Source organism: Tenrec ecaudatus, chromosome X (genome assembly GCF_050624435.1).
Source record: "Tenrec ecaudatus isolate mTenEca1 chromosome X, mTenEca1.hap1, whole genome shotgun sequence".
In the NCBI taxonomy this organism is placed as follows: Eukaryota; Metazoa; Chordata; class Mammalia; order Afrosoricida; family Tenrecidae; genus Tenrec; species Tenrec ecaudatus.
The window spans coordinates 34,130,361-34,156,734 of record NC_134548.1 but is presented as its reverse complement, the minus strand read 5'-3'; the positions used below and the strand labels follow the sequence as shown (position 1 = coordinate 34,156,734).

The following is a 26,374-nucleotide window of genomic DNA, read 5'->3' as shown; positions in this document are numbered from 1 at the left end:
GTGAAAATAGAATACAATGGTTTTGAAAGCACCCCTGGTGGTGTAGTGGTTATGCCTTAGGCTGTGCTTGGCAAGTTCAGCAGTATGAAACCACCAGCTACTCTTTGGGAGAAATTCCAGGCTTTCTATTCCCATTAATTTTTAATAGTCTCAGAAACTCACAAGGGCCGTTAAGTATCCTATATTGTTGCTATGAGTCAGCATCAAGTAAATGTCACTGAATATGGTGTTGAAACATTGACTCTTTCCAAAGAATTTTTGGAATCAAACCCCAGGTAGTTGATTGTGAGCAAACTACTGAACCTTAGTATGTTCAGCAACTGCATCTATAAATTTGGGATAATCATAGAATTATTGTGACTGTTGTGAGTCATCAAGTTAATTCCCAGTGGATTCCCTTTTAAAATGGTAGTTACAATCACCATACATGCATGAGAAAGCTGGCCATAGAATGAGAAGACGGGAGGGGATCCAAGCACTTGAATGATGGTCCTGGCAAAGAATGTTTAAAATACCACAGATTGCCAAAAGAACAGACATATTTGTTTTGGAGGAAGTAAAGCCAGAATGCTCCTTAGAGGCAAGGATGGCGCGACTTCATCTCAGGTATTTTGGACATATTGTCAGAAGAGACCAGGCTCTGGAGGACAGCATGCTCTGTACAGTGGAGAGGCAGCAAAAAAGAGCAAGCCCTTTCAAGAGATGGATTGACCCAGTAGCTGCCACATGGGCTCCAACCTAGGAACAATGCTGAGGATCATGTTGGACCAGGCAGCGTTTCTTTCTGTTGTACGTTGGATATCTAGGGTCCCTATGAGTAAACACCAATTCCATGGCACCTAACAACATGACTCATATTGTTTCTGGAGTCCTTAGGTAACATAATGGTTATCAAGCTAGTTTGCTAGTTGAGCTGGCATTTTAACTCCACCCTGAGGTCCACAGAATCAGATTTGCTTTTGAAAAATCATCAAAAACCTCTATGGAATATAGTTCTCTGACATACATGAGGTTCCCTTGATTTGGAGCTATGGCTATTTTTGTTTGTTTTGTTAATAACTATTGTTCTTAGAACACAGCAAAGAAAAGGGATGATGAGAAAATTAGCAGGAGTAAATGTGATCAAACAAACTCTATTTTTGCCAGAATACACTGAAGGAAGGTGGTCTCGAAATGTCAGGAATAGAGAAGCTGCTCGTTCACCAAACCATTTCCTTTTCTTCCTGGACACAGAAGAATCTATCTTCTGCCTTCATTGCAGGTTAGATTCTTTAGAAGCAGACACAGAGACAGACAAGGCTTGGAGGGAATTACGGCTGTGAATCAGCAATAGCTGTCGAAGGGAGAGGGTGGAAACAATGGGAGAAGTCCAACTGAGATGCAGTCCGAACAAAATTTATGTCAACTCTATGGGGTGCATTGGAGCATATGTGTCTATCAGAGTTGTCCTACTTTGGACCCAAACAGCTAGGCCTCTATAAACTCGCTGCAATTATTGGGGGATGGCCCTCCTTGGGAAAAGTATGAGGAGGTGCCCCCCAAAACTCCCAGAAACCTCCCAAAGCTATGTATTTATTTATTAATTTATTTTACAAAACAACCTTATCACATTCAAACACTCTCCATTACACTTAATACATTTGTCAAATCTGTGATTCTATTTTTGGAAACATTTTTTTCAAACGCATCTCTTTGGAAGGCTCACAGCACCCCCTCATTTTTTTTTCTTTCACCTCTTCTACTTAGTGGCTGTTTTTTCATATTCCTCAGCATTCGCGAAAAACTCACAGACAATGCTCATTTTTATATGGTTTATTGAAGAAGGCAATAAGTTACAATTTATGTGAGAAATACTTAGAATACAGTTGTTTAGTCAGTACACATTACAAAGTGCTTTCAGGGCTGCCCAAAGGGCACGCAGCTTCACTGCAAACCTCAACCTGAAGGCACTCAGCTCAAGCTCCTTGGTTCAGAGAACTCAGCTCCTCCAATTTAGTGCCCAGATGAACCTTACACCAACCATCTCAAGCTGAAGGCACTGAGCTTCACATCTGTGGGACAACAAGCCAGACTTCCTCAATTAAGTGCCCGGAGACACTCCACTCCACAGGCCAATCTCCTGCCCAAAATACTCAATTTTACTTGTTTTCAGGACTGGGATACCCACTACTCTGGCTCATGCTCTGGCTCACAATTCTGCTGCTGCTGCTCCTCGACTACTCCCCAAATGCCAAAATTGTCTTCTAGATCAAGCAGGATCACTGTGCAGGGATCCCAGTATCCAGACAAAACGTCACACTCCTGCTCTTGCTGGTAGTGAAATATCCCCTACTGCTGCTCAGAGGGCTCAATTTATACCCATCAGGATGACCATCACCATGAAGCCTGTTAGCAATTGCAGGTGAATCATATAAGTATTTATACCCCCTCGCCCCCCAAACCACCTTCTTACCCAGACCCATAAAAGAAAAAGTTATTTGGTGGGAGACTTTGGCTACAAGAGCCACATTAAATAATGCACTGTCACATGAATATACTAAGTGATGCATCTTCCGTCTAGTTCTTTAATTCTTCCTCCCACCCACTATCATGACTCCAATTCTACTTTATAAATCTGGCTAGACCAGAGTATTTACATGGGTACAGATAAGAGCTAGAAGCACAGGGAATCCAGGACAGATAAACCCCTCAGGACCAATATTACAAGTAGCTTTTACAAAAAAAAGAGAAGAAAGTAGACTTACCAGGAGGGTAGGGGAAAGGGTGGGGAAAAAAGGGGAAAAAATCACAACCATCTACATATAATTCCCTCCCTAGGGGACAGACAAAAGGAAAGTGGGTAAAGGAGGACATCGGCCAGTGTAAGACATGAAAAAATAATATTTTATAAGTTGTCAAGGGTTCGTGAGGGGGGTGAGGATGGAGGAGGGAGAGGGAAAAAAATTCAGAGCTGATGCCAAGGGTTCAAGTAGAAAGAAAATGTTTTGAAGATGATGAGGGAAACAAATGTAGTTGATACAATGGATAGATGTATGGATTGTGATAAGAGTTGTATGAGCCCCAATAAAATTTTTTTAAAAAATAAATGTTAAAAATGTTTTAAAAAGGAAAGAAAATTTTCCTTCACTTGAGCAGGTTATTTGTATGACTGACTCCCCAATACGCAAATGAAGAGGTAGCAATATTGAAGTTAGGTCATCATTTATATAGAATATCACCTGTTCAAATATTAAATACCAGGGATCTTGTACTTTAAAAGTCAAGTCAATCATAAACATTTCATTTTTCACAGTAGTCAGTTCTTTGCTCATGCAAGTGTTGCTTTTGAAAAGCTTTTTCCTTTGATAATTTAACTAAGTAAAAATTATAAATCATCTGACAATTTATTTTTAGTACAACTGAGTTAACTGCTTCTGCTCTCTTGATGTGCTTTCTTTTTATCCACCTGGCAACTGTCCATGTCTCATAATGTTTACACCACCTGTGTCTGCATGGAAAACCCTGCCACCATGATTTTTAATCCCAAAGCCATCCAGCCCATATGCTTTGCTCTCCAACTATAACCACTCCACAGCTAAAAATAATCTTCCCTCTGTATTCTACAGCTGAAAATACCCAGCGTCTGAATACTGCCAAACCTCATGTTTATCTTTTGGGCAAAATTAATATATAGGCATATATTTCACATAACTATTCATATATTTTGGAAGGCAGAATTCATGTTGAACTCATTTATATTTTAAACATCCCCATAATACACAGTTACTTACATAGTAGACAAGCAAGGATTATGAAATGGATCTGTAGAAAATCACCAGATGGATGAATGGTTCCATTTTTGTTGAACCTTAATGTTCTTCAATATCTTTCCAATTTTCAATGTTAATTGTAAGAACATTTACCTTTTTCATCTCTTTAATTTTAAAGAATCAATATTTCATTTGTTCAGCTTTGAATAAAATATCTATAATTATATATAACATACAATTATATATAAATATATAAATTATATAATATATAAAATCTATAATAAAAATATTTTCCCACTCAGATATTTGTAAACAATTTTTTAATTGCTCACTTAAATCCAGACAAATTTGTAAAGAAGTAAATCACTCAACGTTCCCAGAGTTTCCATAAATATTTTCTTTTTTCAGTTATTGCCCTCCATTAAGAATCTAGTTTAGTTCACACCTCCATTGATTTATAAGTGTAAATGTAAATATATATATAAATGTGTGTGTGTGTGTGTGGCCTATAGGACAGAGTAGAAATGCTCTTTCAGATTTTCAAGGCTGGAAATCTTTATGGAAAAAGAAATCTTCAAGTTTCCCCTGAAGAATCACCTGCACTTTGAAATAAATAACTCTCTGTAGCAGGATATATATATTTAACACCAAAATAATTAAATCATTGTAGAGTTTTCAGTTATGTTTACCAAATAATTTTGTTATTGTTGTTTGGTGCCATGGACTCAGTTCTGATTTTTAGTGACCCTGTGTACAACAGAAGGAAGGAATATCCAGTCTTGCACCATCCTCACAAATGTTTCTATGTTTGAACCGATTGTTGCAGCTGCTGTGTCAATCCATCTTGTTGAGGGCTTTCCTCTTTTTCACTGCACCTCTACGTTACCAAGCATGATATCCTCTTCTAGCGACTGGTCTCTCCAAATTATGTGTGACAAAATTTCACCATCTTTGTTTCTGAAGCACATTCTTGACTGTACTTCTTCCAAGAAAACTTTGTTTGTTCTTTTGGCAGTCCATGGTACATTCAATATTCTTTACCAGCATGATAATTCATATGTATTAGTTCTTCTGCATTCTTCCTTGTTCAATGTTCAATTTTCACATGCACAGAGGAAACATTGTGGTCCTTGATCTTCATCAGCAAATGCTTCAAGTGCTCCTCACTGTCAGCAAGCTGGGTTGGGCCATCTGCATATAGCAGGTTGTTAATAAGCCTCCCTCCAATTCTGATGCTGCATTCCTCTTCCTATAATCCATCTTCTCTGAAGATTAACTAAGGAAATAGATTGAATAAATATGGTCAGAGGATACGACCCTTTCCTGATTTTAAACCATGCAGTATTCCTTTTTTCTGTTCACACAACTGCCTCTTGAAAAACATACAGATACTGCATGAGCACATTTCAGTGCCCTGTAGTTCCCGTTCTTCTCAAGCTTATTTATAGTCGGTTATGATCAACACAGTCAAATGCCTTCGCATAGTCAATAAAAACAAGTAAACACCTTTCTGGTATTCTCTGCTTTCAGCCAAGATCCCATTTGACATCAGCCATGATATCCCTTGCTCCACGTTCTCTTCTCAATCTAGCCTGAATTTCTGGAAGTTCCCTGTCCATGTACTATTGCAATCATTGTTGGATGATGTTCAGCAAAATTTACTTGCATGTGAAATCAATGATAGTGTTCTATAATTTGAGTATTCTCTTGGGTCACTTTTCTTTGAATGGGTACAAATATGAATATCTTCTAGTCAGGTGACCAGGTTACTTATCTTTCAAATTTATTGGCATAGAGAATGGAATGTTTCCAGTGCTTCATCAGGTTGTTGAAACATTTCAATTGGCATTCTATCAAGTCCTGTAACCTTGTTTTTAGCTAATGCTCAGTGCAGCTTGAAATTCTCCCTTAATTACCATTGGTTCTTGATCATATGCTACCTCTCAAAAGGGTAGAATATGAATTAGTTTTCTGTTTTTGTATAAAATATTACATTTATTGCTATTTTTCCCTCGAGAATTAGATGTATCACCACCGGATTATAACTGTGTTAATAAACTTGTAGCTTCATCAACATTAACGGGTCCATTTCCTTCTTTTTTAATTTTCATAAATAATTTTATTGGGGGTTCTTACAGCTCTTGCAACAATCCATACATCAATTTTATCAAGCACACTGGTACATATGTTGCCACCATCATTTCCAAAACATTTTCTTTCTACGTATCAGCTCCTTTCCTCCCCTCCCCCCCTCCCATCCTAGGTCTGTTTTCTTGATGCTGCTGAGGGACCAGTTGTTTCTGGAGAGGTTCAATGGAAAGGCCTTTAGAGAAGTGTGCAAATTCCTTCTGTATATTGGCAAAAGCTGTATTTAATATTTTCAGCATTCACAGTGTTCAGTTTCCTTAGATTTGTGCTAACTGGCTTTGTTTTGTTTTTACACTGAAAGTTTTTTTGGCTGGCTATGTGAAAGACATTTTTGTCCTTCTGCCCTCGGAGTCTGTTTTGACCATTATCTTTGATGACTGTGTCCAATTGCTCAAGACAGAGGTGATACGATTGGCAGGATTCAGGAACTCCGAACTAGTTTTTGACACACTCACTGTATTTTCCATTTTCATTTAATGCTTTCTGAATCATTCCATATTTTGCCCAGAAAATCCTTCACTATTGCAACTCAAGGCTTGTATTTTTTTGTTTAGTTTCTTCAGCTTAAGATATTTCTTTCTGCTTGGTGTTCTAACTCTAGGTCTTTGCATATTTCCTTGTATTTTTATTTTGTCTTCTCAAGCTACCTTTTAAAATTTTCTGATCCTGAGAGCTGCCCATGCCATGAAATACTTCCACTGAATCTGGATCCACCCAACTGTGCATCCACCAACCTATGATCTGCATTCTGCATCACTGCATGAAGCTATGTTAATCTAAAGATGGACTTACAGGTTAGTATAAGAGTGGAGAACCTGAATTGAACTGAGCTGGGATGCCTTCTTCATACAAAATTACGTCGTTATAAATCTCATTAATATATAAATGTGTGTCACTGGATTTGTTTCTATAGACAGCCTGGTCTAACACAATCAGGAAGGTCATTGTTACCATGTTCTCCAGTACATATCCCCCCACCCCATTGTTTTTATTTATGAATAATCCAAAAACTTCAATATATATATATATATATATATATATATATATATATATATATATATCACGTGGTGGGTCAGCCTGTTACTATATAGTGGATTCTGACTTATAGTAAACCTATAGGTCAAAAGAGAACTGGCCCAGTGTTTCCAAGGTTGTAATCTTTACAGAAAAACTATTGTTCTCCCTTGGGTTTAGATTTTGGTTTTGATCTGCTTAGCTTTCTTAGCAGCTGAGCTCTTAACCACTGCTCCATCAGCTCAAGCACTATCTATTCCATAGATCTTGTCTAAAACAATTCAGATAAATCAGAATTTTTCTTTTCTTCTAAACCTGGGCTTGGACCTTACTGTAACCTGGCATTTGAATTCTGTGGATCTACACACCTCCTAGCTCAGTGGCCCAGTTGACCAATCTGCCTCCTTGATCTATAGTTTTCTAGCACAAGGCATACGTCATAGCATTTTGACCTATACTAACTGTTATAGTATATAAACTGTTATTTTACATATAAATAAAAACATTGGGCTAATGCACAAAACACCCATCTTTGGTCAAAGCACTTCTTCTCACCCAGGCTAGCACTCTCATGACATGGTTGAAGGGAGCATGGCAAGTTTAGGGGCCACTCTGTCTACCTGCACTGATGGCCCATCCCAGCCTCTCCCAGATACCAGCCCACTCTTTACCCCAAATACTGCTCAAAAGTCTTTGGCTGGTCCCGAGAGAGAGTAGAATATGCTACCTCTTCCCAAAAATGTATTTGTTTTTGTTTTATCTGACAGTGCTCTGAAAGACCTAAGGTCCGGGGAATTTAATTTTTTAAAAAGAGGCCCATATTACAGTTCTGCCAAGAATTGTACTGAAGTAAATACTGTGCAATAAAAGGGGCCTGGTTCCAACACTCGAGGAACACATTCAGATCCTATTTAAACCTAGCTCGTTGTCTCATCTTCCTGTGTGTGCGCCTCCCTATTTTTCTTATTGTTTTATTTTAACCTCTTATTATTACTGATGAATATAACTTTGGGAGGGGAAAGTATATAAAGCACAGTTATATAGCTTACTTAGTTTTAAGAAAATAAATATCCAGGTCACCGTACAGTATAACAGAAATTTTATCATGACTTCAGCACATGAAAGCTTCCTTTATTCTACTTCCTTGAGCACTCAATTTATTAAGCTTTTCTGCTTTAAAATGTATATTCTATTTTGATTTGATTCTTAAATGTAAAAAGAAATCATAATAGTGAGGTAGTTAGTTTATTGTGCCAACCTGGACGATAAACACATGTGGGATTAATTGAAGGGCAGAGGGATAAATGGCTTAGTGAGCCTTGCCTTTTGAGTTCTTGGGTCTCTTGCTTTGTGATGATTGGACCAGGGTGCAGCTGCCTTAGCCAGCTCCCTGGTTCAGCTGGCAGGGCTAAATTCCTGCAAGACATCCCTGAGGAGAAGCCACATGGACCTACCCCGATGCAGCCCTAGATGTTGGATCACCTGTGTGGAGACCCCTGCCAGCGCTGAGATGCTTACACATTCACTGACTAGGCTTTCCTCCTACAGTCGGCATCATTGTGTCTCTTTTGTGAGATGGAGGAGGACTTTGTGGATTGGTGAAGGACATATGGGTTAATGGGTTAATATTGGACTTGTGGGCTTGGGCAGCACTGGGTTGGAATGTTTTCTTGATGTGCACTTACTCTTTCTATAAAACTCTCTCTTATACATGAGTTTCTGTGGATTTGTTTCTCTAAAGTACCCAGACTAACACAGTAGTAAACAAAATACTAAACAGAGTAGAGGACCTTCCAGATTTAATTGGTTTGGTTTTGCATTGGTTTATGAAGTTGTATTTATGTCTTTCCAAAAAAGTAAATATTATTTTTGATTAACCATGGTCATATCGACAAGAATTTACTTTCCTGATCTACTAAAGCATTTGATCAAAAATTTCAATGAAAAAATAGATGATTAAATTTACTAATTATTAAATATAACTATTAAAATAGTTATTAAAGTAATGAAAATAATCTATTTAAATAACTCATTAAAATAACTTGGACTTATTAAAAATAACTAATATCCTAAGTTTGAGACCATGAGTAACATAAACGTTTCTAGAATTCTGGAAGGTAACCAGGTTCATGAATTATAGCTGATCCATAATTTGTCGAGAATGAAATCGGACACTAAATAGATTGTTTGTTTCTAAATATTTATATTAGTAGGAATATTTGTGCCTTGTAAAAGTATCTTTTGTACATAAGAACAACTTTTCTAATTTTTCTCAGATTGACTAACTTGTAGGTTCTAAATATCATGACACCGAAATTTAAAGCTTCTCTTTTAACAGGCTTAGCAAATTCATGAATTGATTACAGAAACTTATTATAAAAGAGAATATCAGTAAGATTTCCCATTAAGTTCCTTTTTCATATACAACCTAAGGTTTCTAAAGAATGTAAATGCTACTAGTGCTATTTAGATATACACAAATACATCATGATGTATATTGTTCTCAGTCTTATATGTTATTTTCAAATATTTGTACTAATATTGCTCATATTTCTGTTCTGTCACTTGCTTTCATTGAAGTTGGGATAACCACTGTGTGAACCATCCAACTTTCAATGCTCTCTTTTTTTAAACTTTGAGTGGTAAAAATACAGCAAACAAATTGGTGCATGAAAGCCATTTTGTATTTAAATGATGGTAGAGAAAAAAAAGTAGACTATTTTTCTCTGAGTATTAAGCCCTACTGAAGAATTCAGTCTTTTTAAAGGAACAGACCTCAGAAAAAGAAAATCATATTTGTCATTTGAGTTTAGAGCAGGTCATGTAATCATTTAATATGTTCTCCCAATCAATTTTATAATCTATTGATCTAATATTTATTATCCATTAATCTCGCTCTTATTTGTACGAATTAAAACCAGTTTTTCAGAGGAGATTTCACATCATCTAGAGTCAGTGTTTCATTTTGGGGGAAAGGCCAAATATTCCTGTCATATAGTATTGTCTCACGGCCACCCTTGCAGCAAAAATGCCTTTTAAAATTAATCAGTAAGTATGTTCTAACTGAGAAATGGCGAAAGCAATGCCATTTAGATGAGCAATGGAGCCTGAAAACCTTAGGAGGTACCAGTTTGACAGTCTCTAGAGAAATGAAGATATCAATTGATGGTCTGATAAGCCTTTGAGGAAATATAGGTTGTTTTTCTGTGATCCTTGGTCCATTTGTCCCATTGTTTAAAGTCCCTCTGTTCATCTTAAAAGCATGTTAATTATCCCCACTGCCCCAAACCTGCCAAATGGTTTAAGGTATATAACTTGTTAGATTTTCACTGAATCTCTGAAGCAGAATGTAGGTGTCAAACCCTTCTGTTGTTGTTGTTGCTGTTATTTTATCGATCAAGTACTTACACAAATTAATTTAGAATTTTCCCAATCAACCTGGTCTCTGTCTGGCAGAAACAGTGGCAGGCAACCATGGACACTTTGTCTCTGGGTCACATGATGAGAATGTGATTACTGAACTTTTGAAATGTGTCTCATGTGAATGAGAAACTGACATTTCAATTGTGTTTAATATTATGGTTTTAGATTTAGATAGACACATATGGCTAACAGTGATCATAATGGACTATGCAACAATAAAGCCATGCCACTTTAAATATGCAGCCGGTGGGAGGTGAAAAAGGACAAAGAGAAGGCATGCTACTTCTTCAAAGTGTTGTCCCAAATGCTGTAGCCATTATTTCCACTTCAATGTCATTGAAGAAGACTTGGTCACACCTGATAAATTTTTGGTACATATTATTATCTCTACAGATCTATCTAGATAAGATAGGCTGGAAGAATAGTCTGGAGGAGAAAACAATAGGACCAATGGTTCCGGGGGGACATGAGAGAGGCGGAGGTGGGGATAAGAAGGGGCTGCTGACCAACCCAGGGACAAGAGAGCAACAAGTGATCCAAAATCAGTGGCAAGGAGGGTGTGATAGACCTGATAGGGATTCAGTAAGGGCAAGGTAACTGAGAGAAATGACTGAAACCCAAATGAAGACTGAGCATGGTAGTGAGACAAGAGGAAAGTAAAAGGAAATAGAGGAAAAAACTAGGTGACAAAAGGTATTTATAGAGGTCTAAATACTGGCATGTACATATGTAAATATATTTATATAGGAGGGTGGGGAAATAGATCTACATGCATATATTTATAGATTTATTATTAAGACAGCAGATGGACATTGGGCCTCCTCCACTCAAGCACTTACTCAATGCAAGAACACGTTGTTCTATTAAATTGGCATTCTAGGATGCACACCTTCCCGACATGATTGCTGAAGAAAAGTGTGTGCAGAAGCAAATGTGGTGAAGAAAGCTGATGGTGTCTGGCTATCAAAAGATATAGTGTCTGGGGTCTTAAAGACTTGAAGATAAACAAGCACCCATCTAGCTGAGAAGCATCAAAGCCCACATGGAAGAAGCACACCAGCCTGTCTGACCACCAGGTGTAAAAGGGAGCAGTTATCAGACATGAAAGAACAAAAAATCATATCAGTGGGTGTCCACCTTCCCGATATGATCACTGAAGACAAACGTGTGCATAAGCAAATGTGGTGAAGAAAGCTGATGGTGCCTGGCTATCAAAAGATATAGCATCTGGTGTCTTAACGGCTTAAAAATAAACAAGCAGATAACTAACTCAGAAGGAATAAAGCCCACATGGATGAAGCACACCAGCCTGTGTGACCACAAGCTGTCAAAGGGATCAGGTATCAAGCATCAAAGAACAAAAAAAACCAAAACACCCATATCATTGAAAATGAGGGTGAGTGCAGAGTGCAGAATCAAAACCCACTGGTAGGCAACTGGGCACCCCCTTACTGAAGGGTTGTAAGGAGGAGATGAGCCAGTCAGGGTGCAGGGTAGGAACAATGAAACATATAACTCTCCTCTAGTTCTTAAATGCTTTACCCCCCTCTACCACTATTGTGATCCCAATTCTATCTTACAAATCTGGCTAGACCAGAGGATGTGCATCAGTACAGATAACAACTGAAAACACATGGAATCCAGGACAGAGGACCCCTTCATGACCAGTGATGAGTGGAAATGCCTGGAGGTGTAGTTAATGTGGGGTAGAAAGGGGGAACCAATTATAAGAATCTACGTATAGCCTCCTCCCTGGGGAATGGGCAGCAGAGAAGAGGGTGGGGGATACATCAGACAGTGTAAGTTATGACAAAATAATAATAATTTATGAATTATTAAGGGTCAATGAGCGAGGAGGGAATGGGGAGGGAGAGGGGAAATGAGGAGCCGATATTAAGAGCTCAAATAGAAGGCAAATGTTTTGAGAATGATGATGGCAACATATGTGCATATGTGCTTGACACAATGGATGTATGTATGGATTGTGATAAGAATTGTATGAGCCCCCAATAAAATGATTAAAAAAAACAAAAACAAAGCCTTCCCCAAACCAAGTCACTGCTAGCCAGTCAATTCCCACTCATAGAAACCCTACAGAATTGCACCTGAGGATTTCAGAGGCAATGAGTCTTTACAGACGCAGACTGCCTTTACTCACTCCATCAGAGTGATGGTGGTTTCAGACTGTTGACTTTTTTGTGAGCACCCCACCAGGTCTCCTTACCATTTGGATAAGGGCATAAAAAATAGAAAATCTGGCTAGCTGCTTCTTAATTATGTGTGTGCATTATGGCAAGGGGAATGAATTTATTGTCTAGTGGTGGTTTCTAACACAGCTGATTAAAAATTATTCATATAGTTCTTTACTAAAAAATAAAATGAAGTGTAAAAAGTACAAGCAGGGAATTCAAAGAGTCACGAAAAGGTGCTCAGTGATAGTCACAGGATTTCTCTGATTTTCTTTTCTAACTGAATGGGGAAAGGAAAAGGGTAGAAAACACAGGAGATAATTCTTGAAAAGCTCAAAATCAAGAGGACACCCAGGGTTTCCTGGAGCTCATTATGAATCCCCAAAGGCAAATTAATTCCATTTCTGTAATAAGAGGCATACACATGGTGGGAGACATTAAGTAGTCATGAAATTGCAGAACTTATAGCTGTGTTTAAACAAAAGGGACCAAACCCAAAACCCAAACCAAACCCATTGCTGTGTCAATTCTAGTGTGAGAGAGTAGAAGTGTGCAATAAGGTTTCTGTTGCTATAATTTTTGTGAAAACAAACTGACTGTCACTTCTTTCTCTTACAGAGTGGCTATTGAATTCAAACTGATGACCATCTGTTTAGCAGACAAGCTGCTTTAACCGTCATTCCATGTGGCATAGATATCACAATGCATAAATCATATGAAAGTAGATGTGCTTTGTTTGTTTGTTTGTTTGTTTCAAAAGAAAAAGCAGAGTTACGAAATAATCAGGGAGGTTAAAAGATAAGTTTAAGGAAGAAAGACTGATTATTAGGTTATGTTGAGTGGATTTTATCAGCTCTTAACTAGCTATTTTTGTGTGTTCTACAGACTAGAGTAGGATTCTCTAGGCTGTAATATTTACTGGCATAGATGGCCAAGTCGCCCACGCAGACCCGCTGGGTGGTTTAGAACTGCTGACCTTTCCATTAGCAATCGAATCTTTCACTCTCAAACCATCCTTGGTACTTTCACTAGTGCAGTTTCAGAAATTTCCCTGATTTCTCTGGCCTCAATTTGATCTTCTATAAAAGTAATTGTACTAACATTGCCTTTTAATCAGGATTCTTTTAGTTATACAAAATATAAAATTAACTGAGGCTAACATGCAAATAAGCTAAATTATTAGCTCACAGATAAGGATGAAACCAGTCTAGGGGATTCAAGAAACTAAAACTGTATCATTGGGAAACTTTTGGTTTCTGCTAATAGTAGTTGGTCAAGCTTACGTCATGTGGCTGTCCCGGTGATCAAGGTGCCCTTCGTTGTAAATGACAGTTTGAAGAAAACCACATGATATCAGGAAAGGTCCTAAATAGGAGGAAAAATGCAAAATTTTAAAAGAGTTAAGCAGCAAACTAACGGATCTCTAATACACTTTGCAATTATACCATTCTAAATCCATCAGTGGACTTTATCAACTCAACTTTACCAAGCAAATGTATTGGTCAAGACGGTAATGACACTCCTATCTTTGCTTTTGAGAAGGCTCATTTTAAACCCAGGTGAATAACAAAACTGACCAATTCCCAAATCAGAATTCCATAATTCCTATTTGTATGGCCCTTCTCAGTCATTCAGTTCCTTTAATTCAGTGCTACAAGACATCTATTTGCTATTTAAAGCATAGGAGTTTATTCATTATAATGTGATTTTCAGTTTCAAGAGATTCTTATTTTGTGGTATCTGTCTTGTCCTAAATGCAACTAACTTTCAGATATTATCACTTTCCTTGTGTGCTTAATTGATATTTTATTAGAATTTTAAAATACTACTATACTTTAATTTTAAAAAAGTGGTTCCTTTTTACTTGAAATCTGAGGGGGTAAAAGGTAGGCATATGAGAATAGAGACCGTATAATACAATCAGCAGGATCAATCATATTAGAAAACAGTAGACATTGAGAGGTAATAAAGAATCATGTAAATAATGTTAGAAGTTCAATTACTACAAAATCATTTCTAAACTTGGGATATTAACCTTTATTACCAATTAATTTATTTTAAAAATGAATATTAGGTATACCTAATTATTGATATTCAGTACTGAACAAGCTTGACAGAAATTGCTGCCCCTCTGAGGTTTACATTCTAAGGGGGAAGAAAAAGAGCAGCAGATTTACAATTCAAAATGTTGTAAATAAAAATCGTTATAAGGTACATCTAGATAAAAGTGAAATTAACTTCAGTATAAGGTATGATGAGTAGTGGACCTGTGGCTCAACTCTTAAAGACATATTCAACTTGACATATTCAAACAACCTGCATTTTAAAGAGCTAACTTCATGGGGCAACACACCTAGGCAGCTCACCCACTGTTCTCACTTTGTGGGTTAAGACTACCACTGCTTTGTCTTGTGCTTTTAGTGCTGCTGTCTCTGCTACCATTGATTCTCCAACACACCTGTGGTACTGCAGCTCCCTGTCTACTGGAATTAGGGCATTCAGAATGCACGGATGTCTGGAACCAAAAGACATGCCCTTCTCCTGGCTCTTCTTACATAATGGCAGTGACATTCCTTACCTCTGCTTTTGAGAAAGCTCATTTTATACCTAGGTAAATAGAAAAACGGACCAATCTCCAAATCAGAATTCCATACCTCCTATTTGTATGGCCCTACCCAGTCATTCTGAAATGAATGAAAGAAATGATGAAGCAAAATAGCAAACCAAAAAATTTGAAAAGGCAACTCAGAAAGTGAATTAAGGCATTATAATGAAATATATGGAGTTAGAAAGTTGAACGAATTGGAGGGAAAAAATAATCAAGCTCTGAGTTGCATACAGAAGGATTTTATGGGCAAATTATTTACTGATGCAGGGAGCATCAAAACAAGATGGAAGGACTACACAGAGCCACGATATCACAAAAAAGGTTAACATTCAACCATTTTAAGAAGCAGAACCTGATCAAGAATTTTGAAAAAAAAAACAAACAACTACATGACCAAGACACTGGAAGAGATTCATATTTGTGCTAATTTCAAAGAAAAGTGACCCAACAGATTATGGCAATTATAACACAATATCATTAATGTTACATAAAAGCAAAATTTTCCTGAATTCAAAAATGGTTGTAGCAGTATATTAACAAAGAGCTGGCAGAAATTAAAGTTGGATTCAAAAGAGTACTGGGACGACATCCCATGTAGATACAAAGTATTTTTTTCTTTCTTTTTTTTCCCTAAAGACACACAAACACTAAACAAACAAACTAATCCCTGCTCCCCACAAAAGATATAAAGCTTTAATAAAACAAAATTAAGCATTTTATAACTTAATCATATGAACTTTGTGCTCTGTGGTACCTCACATTTTCTATTTAATCTTTCTTTCTTATTCCAAAAAGCTTCATGTTCCATCTTTTTCTGCATTACTCTGTTCTAGGTGAATAAGCTGTGTATTGACAAAGACTCACTCTGTCCTATATAATCACTTGCTCATTCTCTAAAACAAATCCTTGTAGCACAGTGGGTAAGGTGTTAGGCATCAAACTGAAAGGTTTGTGGTTTGGACCTACTAGCAACTACATAGGAGAAAAATTAGGCAAACCCTCCTATATAGATTTATAACCTCAGAAATCACATGGATCAGTTCTACGCTATCCTATAGGAACAGTATGAATCTGAATCATCTTGAAGGCAATGGATCAAGTTCTTTCCAAATATTTGAAATGAGACCTTTTAAAATAAGCCTTCCTTAATTATTCATTTGTATCTTACTAGACCTTTGGCAATAAGTGTGCTAAAATAGATTACACACAATGGACAAGCAATTAAAATTTAGTCTTATTGCATGGAAACCCTATTGACAGTTCTATGGTCCTATAGCATTTCTATGAGCTGGAATCCACATAATATCAATGGTTTTGTGGTGTGTATGTGTGTGTGTGTGTGTGTGTGTGTGTGCACGTGGTCTTTCTTTATTCTCATAGAATGCATAATCAGATGGAGAAAGGAATAGCCTGTGGTAGTTAAATTAGCTGGTATCAAATTGAGACTATTAAGAGTGAAGGGGTAGAGTTTATCCTGTCCATAAGGACACAACTTGATGACCTCATTTGGAGGCACTAAGGAGATAAATAGCTGGCTGGAAACCAGATAATCTCTCTGCTTTGTTTTTTTTGTTGTTGTTTTTTTTTTTTTTTGCTGACAAGACACATGGAGCTATGCTGATGGAACCAGAGCCCGGGAACTTGGGGATCCACATGGAGACCAACATCAGTGCTGAGATGCTTCCACCCACACTGGATCCACAAGACTTTCCCACCACTGGCCTATGATTTTCCTGCATTTGGCATCATTGCATGTGTTTCCTGAAGAGGAATTTGCAGACTGGTATCGGACATATGGGCTAATCTCGTACTTATGGACTTGATCTGGACTGGACTGAGATGTTTCCTTAATATACAATTACTCTTTTATATTAAAGCTTTCTCTCACATACATGTGAGTACTCTGGACTTGTTTTTCTAGTCAACCCAGACTAACACATCCCCTTAAATAATTTAAATAAGATATGAAAAGTGTTCTTAAAAAGACACAAAGTGTGTGAACATAAAACCCAATTCAGGACATTTGGGAAATATTTCTTAGAGTAAAACTATTCAAAAACAAACAGAATCTGTTTCCTTTAACTCTCCTCTTGTCCCACTATCATGTTCAGCTTCATTTGGGTTTCAGTAATTCCTCTTAGTTTCATTGCTCCTGATCAAGTCCTACCAGACGTCCCACACCCTCCACACTATCGATTTTCGGTCACTTGTTTTTCCCTTGACCCTGGGTTTCTTAACAACCATTTCCTGCTCTCACATGTGCCACTCCCCCCTACCCCCACCCCCCCACCAGGAACTGTCATTCTGTTGTTTTCTCCTCAGGCTTGCTTATCCCGCCTATCTTATCTAGATAGACATGCAGAGATAATAATATGAACAAACACAAGACCCAGCAAAACAAAGCAACAATAGAAAATAAAACAATAAATCCAATAACAACAAAAACAAAACAAAAAGCTAACGATACAAAAAAGAAAAGCCTATAAATAGCTCGAATTCTGTTAGTTGTGTTAGGTCTCTCTCTCCGGGCTAGATACCAACCTCGGTCCTTGGCTCTGAAAGAGAAAGATTTCACGCCGAAGCCAGGCTCGTGATGCAAGTGAATTTAATGAGAGTTAAAAGAAGTTTCAGGTTTTACGTGGCACCCATAGGATTCCTTTGACCAAGCGGCCTGGCAGAGACTGCCCCAGGTCACGCAAGGATCTCTCTCCTCCCAAGATGACCAGACCAGCCAAGCAAGACCCCTCTCCCTCTCGGTCCCTGCCTTTTCAAGGGTTCCCGGGGGAGCCGTGGTGAACGATCCCAGGTCGATCCCATTGGCTGAATTGCAGTCACCTGGCCCAGGTGGGCTGCTCCAGGTGTAACACCCATCTGCGCCTACTGGCGGGAAAATCCAGCTTTATCCTTTGCTTGCTCTCCTGGGCATGCGTAAATGGACTTCCCAATTACTTAGGCTAAGCGACCTAACAGTCGACCTTTAGGAGTGTTTTCCTGTGGAGTCTGATGGGGTGCCATACCCTGGACCCAAAGTCTATTTTTGGTATTCCCTATGAACTCCAAAGCCAATCTATAGGTAATTGGACATCCCCTTACATTAGGGTCGTGGGGAGAACACAGGTGCAGTATAGCACCGATGAAACATACACCTTTCCTCTGATTATTTAATGCTTCCTCACCCCGCCCCCTTTCATGACCCTAATTCTACCTTACAAATCTGGCTAGACCAGAGCATGTATATGGCTACAGATAAGAGCTGGAAACACAGGGAATGTAGGACAGATAAACTCCTCTGGACAATTATTGAGAGTAGCCATACCACGAGGGGAAGAGGAAGGTTGGGGGAGAAAGGTGGAACCAATCACAATGACCTACCTATAACCCCCTCCTAGGGGGATGGACAACAGATAAGGGGATAAAGGGAGACATCGAACTGTGCAAGACATGGAAAAATAATAATAATTTTAAATGAACAAGGGTTGATGAGGGTGGGAGGAAGGGCGAGGGAGGGGAAATGAGGACCTAATAACAAGGGCTCAATTAAGTAACAAAACGTTTTGAAAATGATGATGACAACAAATGTACAAATGTGCTTGACAGGTTGTATGTATGTATGGATTGTGATAAGAGTCGTAGGAGCCCCCAATAAAATTATTTTTAAAAGTCTTTGAAATTACATTATTTTATAAGGTAAATCTTCTTGTAGGCTCTTAGGGAAGTAAACAAGACTCTTTTTAATGGTCACTGAAATCAATAAACCTCTAATATTTTTAAATGTTGGATTTTACAGTAAACAGAAAGCTAAAAGCAGACATATTTAATTTATAGAGAGTTTCAAAAACAGTCAAGCATATAAAGAATTTTTTTAGAAAGATCTGAACACATTCTAAATTCTCAAATGTGTTTCCAGGAAATCTTATCACTATGAAGATCTGATCAATGAAGCTACTTTAAATTTGCACTAAGTCAATATGAGTTTGATTTTTCCCTCTGCTTTGTAACTTTATATTATTAATTAGTAATGGCCTAAAGTTCTTTCATGATACCCCTTTTCCACCAAATAAAAGTTTGATAAAAGGCTCTTTACCCTTTTTTAATTGGAAAGTGAAAAGTCATTATTTTTGTGGGACCTTTTGTGGAGTGTAAGATTAATAGGCATTCTATAAATTTAGGTGTACTATTTAAGAATCTGTGAGTATTTTGTAGATATAACCACTCTGTGGTACCAATTTTTAAAATTCTTAAAGATAAGAACTCGAACATATCACAAAGAAAATACTTCATAATATTTTAAAAGTCAAGACTTAGTGACATGCACTACAATTAAATTTTAAACCTTCATTACAACCATATACAGATAAAAAATAATTTTCATGACTAGTAGGTCACTAATAATCAGAGGTAAAATGAATGAACATGTTCAGGAGTATTAGAGTTATCATAATTATCCCATATTTGAGCCGTTGCCTAAAAACTCCACTCATGAAGCAAGTAAAAAATCAATCCAAGATCTATGTCATTCCAGGTAGAAAGCTATTTTTAAGGGTCAACCACTTAATATCCATGTATTTTTTTTCATATAAGCCAGAAGCAGGAACTCTATTAATAATTGCTTACAGTGCATTAGGGATGTGAGGCAGTGCAGGTGTGACAGGTGCAATATCAGGCTATCAGGAGGGCTTCAGAGGAGGTCATTCACTCAGTGTTCTGGAGTTGTTTGCAACTCATAAGGATGGAAAACTACTGCCCCCGTGCATTTCTGAGACTATAAATATTTATAGAACACAGCAGTCCCCATTTTCCCCTACAGAGTGAATGATGGGATTGAATTGTTGACCTTACAGTTAGCAGCCCAATGCCTAACACACAGTGCCATCAGAGCTCCTTTCTGTTTTTTTTAAACATTTTATTAGGGGCTCATACAACTCTTATCACAATCCATATATACATCAATTGTATAAAGCACATCCGTACATTCTTTGCCCTAATCATTTTCAAAGCATTTGCTCTCAACTTTGCATCAAGTCCTCTTTTTTCCCCTCCCTCCCCGCTCCTCCCTTCCTCATGAGTCCTTGATAATTTATAAATTATTATTTTGTCATATCTTGCCCTATCCGGCATCTCCCTTCACCCCCTTTTCTATTGTCCATCCCCCATGGAGAAGGTCACATGTAGATCTTTGTAATCGGTTCCCCCTTTCCAACCCACTCACACTGTATCCTCTCAGTATCACCCCTCACACCCCTGGTCCTGAAGGTATCATTCACCCTGGATTCCCTGTGCCTCAAGCTCCTATCTGCACCAGTGTACAACTTCTGCTCTATCCAGACTTGCAAGGTAGAATTTGGATCATGGTAGTGGGCGGGGAGGAAGCATTAAGGAACTGGAGGAAAGCTGGAGCTCCTTTCAGAGAAGCAGAAGATGCAAGCAATGAAATCCCCATCTCTGGCTTCTGCACTGTTTTCCGTACCTGAAGAACCATGACAAGCATTTGTGTTTATCACCACCTGTCAGTCATTTTGTGGTAGTGTGGTGTCTTGCGTGTTGGTTGCTGTGATGCTGAAACCTATGCCACTAGCATTTCAAATATCAGCAGTGTCACCCATGGTGGACAGATATCAGTGCTTCACTTGTGCATGACTCATCTCTTTCGGTATGTTACTTGATGCCTCAAATAAAATTTTGTCTCTAACAAGGAAGCAAGGAAGAAGGACCTGGCTATCTTCTCAAGAAATTGGTCACTGAAAACCTATGATCAGCAACAGAACATTGTCTGATAGAGTACCGAGAAATGAGCCCCTCAAGTTGTGGAAGAGCTTCCTCTGCAAAAGAGTTGACCTTGGTGATGTGGATGGAGGAGAGTTTTCAGAAATTTCATATTCCTATGTGGTACAACTCAAAATGAGAAGAATGAACTAGAAACATCTATTAATAACTATGCTATGGAGTTACTAAGTATGAATCTAGAAAATTTTGAAGTTACCAAAATAAAAAGGGATACAATATTTTAGGCACACCTTTTTTATATTAGTTGGGATTATATATATGTATATATATACTATTATTACATATTTCAATCACATTAGAATTACTACTAGAATCAGTTTCCAAACATTATTTTTCTACATGGACTACTTGACATCATTTCCCTTTTACTCCACCTAGCACTGTAATCCCCAAACTCTTTAGTGTACTTGCTGTCCCTATATGTTCATCAACCCTGGTTTCATATATGGAAAAACAGAAACACAGCTTCAAGAGGATGACTTCCATTGATATTAATATCTCTGAGATACACCCTAACATGAACAAACAAAAACCAAAGAAAACAATACTAATGAAATATAGATAAAATTTTATAAACCAGATCAGGTCCAGCCTGCAAAATAGGAGTAATCCACGGACACAGTTTTAACTGTTGAGGTCACATTTCTGCCTTTCACCTTCTTTACTCCTCTCTAGTGACCCCTTTTGCCGCATCCCTCAAATTTAGATAGGGGCAGTTCGCCAGAGGTTTATTTCCTAAGTAGTTCCACAAATGAATCTTGGGCTCACTCTGTCATCCATTGTTTAGGCATTCTTGAACTAAAAGCTATTCATTTTGTGTAGGGAACTGCATGTCCCTCAGCCTTGGACCAAAGCCATATACTCTCGGTTTCCTGCATTTACTCTCGGTTTCCTGTCATATAAATTGTGCCCAGTGGTCTTCCTGCCTTTGTTTCACCTACAGTTATTAGTTACTTGTCCTTTACTAGGATTGGTGCTCAATTGCTAGCAGCTGCTATGCTCATTGGACAACACAGGCCTGGCAGCACTTCTGCCAGGCGCCTGGTATACCTCATTAGCATGCGGACCTGTTTGAGCACAATCGCCTCCATTTATTCCTTATTTGGTAGGTGCATGACTATTGGCTACCCCAGCTATACCTTATTTCCATATGACGTAATGGTGCCCGCCCTTTGCCGGGTATTTAAGCCTCTGCCGTTTGTTCAATAAATGAGACTTGATCAGACTCCTGTCTTGTCTCCATTTCTCACGTCTCTTGCCCCTCTTCATTCCCAGTCCCTCTTTCAGGTATCCACGTTGTTGATGACCTGCGGGACGGGTCAATTTTGGTCATTTTGAATCAGATTATCATAAGGTGTACTATGCTTAGACTGACAAATTTAAGAGGAATAGCATGACAGTGAATGTCACAGAGGACATTTTAAAATCTATCCTAAGTACAATGCCATCATTAATAGAATGGTATCCACAAGACCAGTGGTTACACATTGGGCTACTGAACACAAGGCCAGCAGTTTGAAACCATCAGCCACTTGCTAGAAGAAATGGGAGACTTTCTACTGGTATAAAGAGTTACACTCACCTTTTTACGAAGATGGCACAGAAGGCAAAGAAAGAAGTCCCTGCCCCTCCCAAAACAGAAGCCCAAAGCATTAAAAACCAAGAAAGCCATGTTGAAAGGCATCCACAGACTTACATGCACCAAAAAGAAGATATGCACATCACTCACCTTCCATCAGCCTAAGACCCTGTGGCTAAGAAGGCAGCTCAAATACCCTGGAAAGAGCACGCCAAGAGAAACAAGCTTGACCACAATACATCAAGTTCCCCTTGACCACGTAGTCTGCCATGAAGAAGATCAAAGACAACAACACACTTGTGCTCACTGTGGAAATCAAGGCCAACAAGCACCAGATAAAACAGGCTGTGCAGGAGCTCTATGACATTGATGTAGCCAAGGTCAACACTTGGATCAGGCCTGATTGCAAGAAGGCATATGTTTGACAGGCTCCTGACTATGATGCTTTAGATGTTGACAACAAAGTATATATATATATATATATATATATATATATATATATATATATATATATATATATATATATATAATCATTCCATATTTCAATCACATTAAGTAGAATGATGTACAATTACTACTACAATCAGTTTCCAAACATTCTTTTTCTACATGGACTCTTTGACATCATTTCCTAAACAGAATCCAGCTGACTAATACTAATTATAAATTTTTCCATAAAAAAAACAGTTACACTGTAGGAAAATCCATAAGGACACTATGAGTCAGAATAGACTCTATGGCAGTGAGTTTTGAGTTTAGAAGTAAGACCAGTTAATAAAACTATCATAAAAGTTTATGCACCTACCACCAATATCAAAGATGAGGTATTGGAAGATTTTTACAAACTTATGCTATCTCAAATTGATCCAACGTGATCAAAATGCATTCAGGGCTCCATTTCCCAAGCTATTCCTGAACCAAGTTCTTGGGGTGAAAATGCATGCCCTGCACATTGAAGATTTGCCATAGAAGAACAAACTGAAGATGAAAGTTGAACAACTTCATCAAGAAGTAAAGTTGGAGAGACAATGGGTGTCTAAATATTCTGAAGAAATAAAGAACTAGACTGGAGTGCTCTGGGGAGAATCCTCTGGTTAAGGGAATTCCAGAAGAGAAGAATGCATTGAAAGAAAAGGCAGCTGCATTATTTCCTAAATAACTCTGGAGAGAAATATCATCTCTGTGGAAGAATTTGCTTGCTTTAGTTTTTCCAAATGAAACCAACATGTCTTTCGAGGAAGAAAAAATTAAATATAAATGAGAGCTTCTTAAGCACTCAATATATAGTGTTATGTGCTTCTCATCTCTGCTCAGAACACACCCTTAATTTTTAAGATGTCAGGAATTATCAAATGTTCAATGTGAAAGTACATACTTCACTTGTACATGACTCATCTCTTTCAGTATATTGCTTGACACCTCGAATAAAGTTTTGTCTCTCAAAAAAAGTGCATTGATAATTATGGATGAGTGGAATGCAAAAGTTGGAAACAAAGACAAAAGATCAATAACTGGAAAATATGGCATTGGTAATAGAAATTACACTGAAGATTGCATGAGAGAATGTTGCTAGACCAAAAACTTCATCATTGCAAATTCCTCTTTGCAATTTTAACAGCAACACTTTGCACTGAAAACCACAAGTTCAAAGTTCAAAACCACCAGCCACTCCTTGGGAAAAAATATGGCTTTTTACTCCCACAAATAGTAATAGTTTCAGACACCCATATGGACAGTTTTAATCTGTCTGATAGGCTCACTATTAGTCAGAATTTACTAGATGGTGGTAAGTTTGGGGACATATACATTGACCCCAACTTATGGAATAAACATGGATTATACTATGTCTGAGAAAATAGACAGTGGAGAAGCTCATCAGTCAAGACAAAGCTAAGAGCACACGGTGGAAAAGATCATCAATTGATCATAAGGCAAGTTCAAATAGAAATTGTAGAAAAATTGCAATAGGAAATTGAGTACCTCCCATCCAAATTTTAAGACCATCTCAAGAATAGATGTCACATCTTGAACACTAAATAATGAAGACTAGATGAATTACAGGAATATATCAAGAGTATCATGCACGAAGAAAGCAAAGCATTATTAAAAAGTCAGGAAAGAAAGAAGAGTTCAAAATGGATGCCAGAATTGATACTGAAACATGCTCTTGAATATAGAATAGTTCAAGCAAAAGGAGGAACTGATGATATAAAAGAGCTAAATAGAAGACTTAAAAGGTCAGCTTGAAAAACTTAGAAAGAGCTGGACTATATGAAGAATATGGCATAGGAACTGGAGGTCGATTCAATAATCTGTGATATGAAAATTATACAATCTTGTTGTGTGAAAGCAAAGAGGACTTGAAGCAGTTACTGATGAAGATCAAATACGACAGTTTCAGTATGAATTACCTCAATGTAAAGAAAACAATAATTCTCATAACTGTACCAATACGCAACATGAGGATAAGTGGACAAAAATATTAAAGTTACTAAGAATTTCCTTTTTGTTAGATCCAAAGTCAATGCCAATGGATGAAACAGTCATGAAATCAAATGATGTAATCCATTAAAGGCAACACTCTTCATAAAACCTCTTTAAACTTAAAGGTAAAAAAATTACTTTGAGTCCTAAAATGAGACTGACCCAATCCATGGTCTTTTTGGTCTCCTTATGTCTGTGTGAAAGCTGGACAATGAATACAGGACTGGTACATTTCAGTTGTAGTGGTGTTGAAGAGTATTGAATGTGCCATAGACTTTAGAAGAATGAACAAATCTGTACTAGATGAAATCGAGTCTGAATGTCCCCTAGAAATAAGATAGCAACACTTGGCCTTGCTTATTTGGACTTATTACTCAGAGGACCAATTCTTTTGAGAAGGGCTTCATGCATAGCAGAGGATCAGCAAAAAGAGGAAGACCATTAATAAAATGGACTGGCATAATGGCTGCAACAATGGGCCCCAAAATAGTAAAAAACGTGAGAGTGGTACAAAGTCAAGCAATGTCTCTATGATACATACAGTTGATATGAGTTTGTCCTGATATACATGTTTATAGCTGATACAAGTTGGAATCAAGTCAATGACAGCATATAAAATAATTATTATAGATTACAGTACACAAATTCAGTAGACATAAACCAGTACTGCTCCCAGACAACCAGGACACCTAGGTTGAGAACAAAATTTTGTCTCATACCTAGTATAAAACTAAGCACTTTCATCAGTTTACTTTTTCCTTGATTCACATATACATAGTTAAATCAATCTAGCCTTATGGCCTTATGACATTAAATATGTTGCTAAATAACATTAAATTTCTTTTTGAACAGTGAGATAGATGATAAGTTGATAGACATATAAACAAACAAACAAAACTCCCTGCCATCAAGTCACGTCCAATTTAAGGCAACCCTATAGGACTGGATAGAATTGTCCCGATGGGTTTCTGATACTGTGACTCTTTACAGAAGGAGAAAGCCCCATCTTTCTTCCATGGAGTGACTGGTGGTTTTAAACTGGTGGCCTTGCAGGTTGCAGTCCAACACATCACCATTTTGTCAGCAGGTCTCTTCAGATAGACATGTAGATCGGTAAATAGGTGAATAGATAGATGGTAGCAGTATAAATAAAAGCATGCAAGAACACAGCAGATAGAGCTTTTGTCCTTAGGTATATATACTATACTCGAGTTTTTCTAGTCAAAGCATAGCAAACATCAGAATTACCTAAAAGTTTTTATAAATGCATAATGTAGGCTACTTCCCTCACCTTCTGAATCTGAATTTGCATTTTAACAAGGTCCTAGCTCATCCTTATGTACATTAAAGCTTGAAAAGTACTGCTTTATAAGATACTCAGGTGTAGTTAGCATTA

The 26,374-nt window shown here is 37.7% G+C and overlaps 2 pseudogenes; one reads left to right on the top strand and one right to left on the bottom strand.

The window, feature by feature from the left end:
* Nucleotides 1-5,788: 5,788 nt before the first annotated feature.
* On the bottom strand, nucleotides 5,789-6,651 carry LOC142433264 (ribosomal biogenesis factor-like; annotated as a pseudogene).
* A 16,779-nt stretch (nucleotides 6,652-23,430) lies between these two features.
* Nucleotides 23,431-23,649, top strand: LOC142434960 (guanine nucleotide-binding protein G(I)/G(S)/G(O) subunit gamma-11 pseudogene; annotated as a pseudogene).
* Nucleotides 23,650-26,374: the final 2,725 nt, after the last annotated feature.